Source organism: Arachis ipaensis, chromosome B5, assembly GCF_059453495.1.
Source record: "Arachis ipaensis isolate K30076 ecotype BB chromosome B5, ASM5945349v1, whole genome shotgun sequence".
Classification (NCBI taxonomy): domain Eukaryota; kingdom Viridiplantae; phylum Streptophyta; class Magnoliopsida; order Fabales; family Fabaceae; genus Arachis; species Arachis ipaensis.
Window position 1 is genome coordinate 147,041,690 of NC_142440.1, and position 5,190 is coordinate 147,046,879.

A 5,190-nucleotide genomic window follows, 5' to 3' on the forward strand; every position below is an offset into this window, starting at 1 on the left:
GGATCGGGGTTTTCATGGATACCCACGAATTTTAAAAAAAATCAAAAAATTAAAAGATAAATTCACAGCAAACAAACAAATTTAGAATTCAATTTAACTATAATACAAATTCAATACAATACATATACAAATTCAACTGTTTTTTTCTCACATAATTATTGAATCTTCTTCAGATATACAATAAATTTAACTCATCTTCATCTGTTTCTAATTTTCAAATTCAAAATTCAAAATTTTCAAACTAAAACCCTAACCTCTCCAAAATATTGTGTCCAATGGCCACCGCAACATTTAATCCACCACAAATCTGTTCATTTCAATAACAAACATCTATTATTACACAAATCTTATACCAATTTCACATATCTGGTTCCATTCTCATCAATTTCATCAAATGTAAAACTAGTTTCATCAATTCTTTGTTATTCTTTGACACCCAAATTTGATGAGTAATAAGAACAGAGCATGCAATGAATTCAAATACTAAGAAAGAAAGAAAGAAAGAAAGAATCGAAACCTGAGCAGGTTAATACACTGATTATGAGGCGGCGGCACCTGTGGAGGTGGAGGCGGAGTAGCGGCGCAAGTGAAGATAGAGGTGCAAGTGGGGGGCGACACGGCTGGAGCCTCGCTAACGACTCACCAGATGGTTTGAGAGGAAGAGAGAGGGTCGCGGGTGGAGCCAGAGGCACGGGTGGGTGCGGCAACACGGCTGGAGCCTCTCCGGTGACACACCAGTTGGTTTGAGAGGAAGAGAAGGAGGCGCGAGTGAAGACAGTGGCATGGGTAGTGCAGCGTCGCGGCTGGAGCCTCGCCGGCGACACACCAGGTTGTTTGAGAGGAAGAGAGGGAAGGAAAGTGTCTAGGTGAGGCAGGGAGAGTGGCTGGGTGAGGGAGGTGAGGAAATGAAGAGGGAAGCACTGGAGTAGTGAAAATTAGGTTATATATATATAGGAGGACAGTTACGTAATTTTATATAAACGGATATCTACGGGGCGGGTACCTCTTCCCCCGTCCCGTCCCGTTTATTAAACGGGGACCCATACTCGCCATCTACGGAGGAAAAATGTCCCCCAAATCTGTCTCCCGGTGGGTGAATCCCCATGGATACCCGTTTCGCCGGGAGAAATTGCCATCCCTAATTTTTAGATTAAGGTTTTTTTAAAGATTGTTCCCTACCATACAACAAATTTATCTTTGTTTTTTGATATTATTAATTTTTTCCCAGTTAGACAGATTCATTCAAAATACTAATATTTCATGTGCATTAATCTATATATACGTACTTAGTATCAGATAAAAAAGATTGTGTTTCATAATTATGTTTATTATCACAATTACAATACAACTTTTTCCAAGTCTAAATTAAAAGCTACGTAAATAATGTATAATTGTATATAACATCATGGAGTAGTTTCACCTACTCTTATTACACCTTATTTGTGTTTTTTATTTGTTAGTTTACCGTTATGATCTGTTTTTCTTCATCTTTAAATCTTTAATTATAGCAATCAACCCTATAAAAATAATTTGAAAACATAAGACAATCAACTATTCAAAAATAAGTTTAAAAAAACTGTTGTATAGAATGTACTAACACATGAAAGTTATTACAGGTTGTTAACGAATCGAATAATATATAATATATTTAATAAAAATTACAAAAAATATTAAAAGTATAGAAATGTATGCATTAATAACATCCATAACACTAGTGATGATAATCTTTGACCATTTTCATTTTTGGTTACTTAATTATTTTTCCAAAATAAATTCTTTGATTTTATCCTTTTTAATTTATTTTTTGACCATTTAAATTATTTTTTCTTTTAAAAGTACTGAAAATTAATTTATTAATTCAGTTACTATATATTTATATATATATATATATATATATATTTACATATATGTTAATAAAATAATAAATGATCAGAATAATCAAATTTGTTATAACAAATAATTAAACATTTTTACAATAAGATAATCAAAAATTTTTATGAATATTAAATACACAATCCCATACATTAGATTATTGATGAGGGATTATCATACATTGCATTCTAATAAAGAATAAAAGGTGAATGCAGCTCATTTTTAATCTTGAAAAAGAAATTGTTAACGAAACATTATATATTGTATTTAAAAAAATAAAAAATGAAAAAAAAATCTTTATCTGCATAGTTTGTGGACTGAACTGAATGAAATCAAACAAATTGAGTGAGATACAATAAAAACTGTAGATACTAGTAGTCTTTTAAATTTACTTAAAAAAGTTCTTTCATATCCATAAGTTATTGAGTTGTTATCGAATACGATATGACTGCTAAGATCTCCTATATTTTCAATAGTCACTATCAATTCGTTATGTCGCTGGTTACGTAAAACTAATAATCATGCATGGATATGTTAATAAAATTTTTGTGGTGCAATGAGCATACGAAATTGATAAATATTGTTTTGAATATATATATATATATATATATATATATATATATATATATATATAAGAGAATCTCTAAGAGGCTAGTAGTTTTTAATAATTTTGGTTATTATTTAGTTAATATAAATATTAAATTATTTTAATAAATAAATTTTATTAATTAATGAGTATAAATTTTAAAAAATATGAGTACAAATAATTATATTAATTTATGTGTATAAATTTTTAATAAATATAAATATAAATTATATATTTTTTATATATAAATATATATAAATATGTATATAAATTATTGTTAATCAAATACTGTTCCAAAATAATAATATTTGTTAGTTATTTAGTATTGGTTAAATTTTTTTTAAATAAATAAAATAAATATTTTATTTTTAAAATAAATAATTTATAGTATTTTTATCAAAATACACCATATAAAAAATGCTACAAATTATTAAAAATACTATAAATTATTCATTTTGAAAAATAAAATATTTTTTTAAAAAAATCCAACATTGGTCTATATATAAAATTAAGGGTGGTGGGTTTGATGTTGTTTGTCGGATGAAGGTTTGGAGTTTTTTAAAGGTATACATGTTTGATAAATTACAATATTTACATGTTTTTGTTTCTGTTTTTAGAAGTATTGTAAAGATGTTTTTTAAAGTCTGCTTTTGCTTTGTTAAAAATTGGAAAATTTAATAAAAATTTATATCTTTAATTATTTTAAGAATAAAGTATTATTTTTGTTGTCAACATTTGGGATAAGTCCTAAATGTAAGACCCATAATTTTTGAATAAATCTTATTATAAATTAATTTCAATTCGTTTATTCATTAGAAATTTTATTTCCAAAAATTATTTTATTAAAACTAATTAAATAAGGTTTTGATAATTAATTAGAAATTTTACTTAATTTTATAGACATTGAATAATTTTCTATTAAAAAACTTATATAGCTTAACAGTTGTAAAAGAATAAGAATTTTATATAATTCAATTTTAAATGAATTGTATTTATATCATTTAATACTTTAAGTTAAAGATAAAGAAAATTAATTATATTACCATGTATTCTCAATTAGAGTAATTTATTGAGAATCAATTATTATTTTTATACCACAAATAATACTTTAAAGTAATTTTAGAGATTAAATTAGTTTTTCAAATATTAATACTTTATATTCCAATTTTATTAAAATTATCAAATTATTCCTATACCTAATTTTTACCAAAACCCTAAATCCCCAAAATATCACCCTAACCCCAATTTTCCTAACCCTAGCCGCCTTACCTCCTTCAGCCACCAAAGTCCCTCTTCGTTTCCCAAACTCAGCAGCAACTCATGGAAAAAAGAAAAAAAGAGAGGAAAGGGATAACGGAGAGAAAGAGAGAACTGAGGGAGAAGAGGAAGGTTGCGCCGGCACCACGGGTCCCGCCACCGCCGCCTCATGGTCGTCGTGCTCACAAACTACCACTGCGCGCCATCCCTAAGCTGCAGCGCCGTGGACCAGCCCTGTCGCCTTCGCCGTTCGCATCCCGTCGCCACCGCTGGAGGGAGACCGCCGTCGCATCCAGCCACACCGTTACCACAGATCCGTCATTCGTCGTCGCCGATGCTTGGTCACCATCGCCGAGCTGCATGTCGTCGCCGTTAAGGAAGTCGCCGCCGTCACGTTCTACTTTCCTATGTGCCTCCATCAGCGTTGATCTGTCACTGTTGTTGCTGAGTTGGTGTCGCCGCCGCTATTTGCCGTTCTGAGCTGCGCCGCCGCGACTGTGGTCGCCAGAAACGGTGCTGTGGCCGTCAGAACTGCTCGGAGATCACCGCTGCCACCAGAAACCACTGCCGAGGTCTAGGTCTGCTTGGTTATATAGTCACCGTTGCTGCTGAACCGACAGAGCCACTCCTGAGCTGCCGCAGCCATTGTCAGAGTTCTTGGTCGCCGCCACTGCCGTTGGTAAATAGTATTCCTGCTCTCGGTCCCCATTCTTTCAATTTTATAAGAATATTGTTATCACTGCGACGTTATTGCAGCTGCCGCTGAGGTTTTCTGCCATCACCGGAGCCGCTGTGGGGACAATTCGAGGTTGCTGCTATCCCGTTCTGCTGTTATCATAAGTATATTTTATTTCAAACCATCGCCGTTAGTTTTTTGTTATATGTTATTAAGGTGTCGCTATATTTCTGTTTTAGGATTGAGTTATCGGGATCACCTGTAGCGAGTAAAGTTGTTTCTGCTATTGTAGAAGTGAGCATACTTGTGGTTGAAGCTGCAGTTAATTTCGGGCGGAGAGAAATGGTTCTTGTGACGCATTTAGTTTATGAGTTCAACTTTTCGAGGTAGGGGTTTTCTTAAAACTTATTTTATATTACAGAGTTGTTATAAATAGATATTACTGTGAAAAACATACTTTTGTGATTATGTTTGTCTTGTGGACGTGGTTGTTTGCTTGACTGAATTACTGGTTACTTGATTGATTGAGTGGTGTACGGCTGTAACTAAGAAATTGGTTTGAAAGGTTATTTAGTTATTATTATGAAAAGTGGTTTCCTTTTGGTTTTGAAGTTAATTTGATAATGTAAATGAATCGGCTTTGGGAATGATTTGAGATATGAAAAATGAATTGATTTTGGAAGCGGTTTGATTTTAAAAAAGATTTATTATTGGCATTGATTCGATTTGAAAATAATTTGATATTGGAACTGGTTGAATTTTGGAAAGTGATTGAGATTTGGAAATGGTTGAGAAAGAG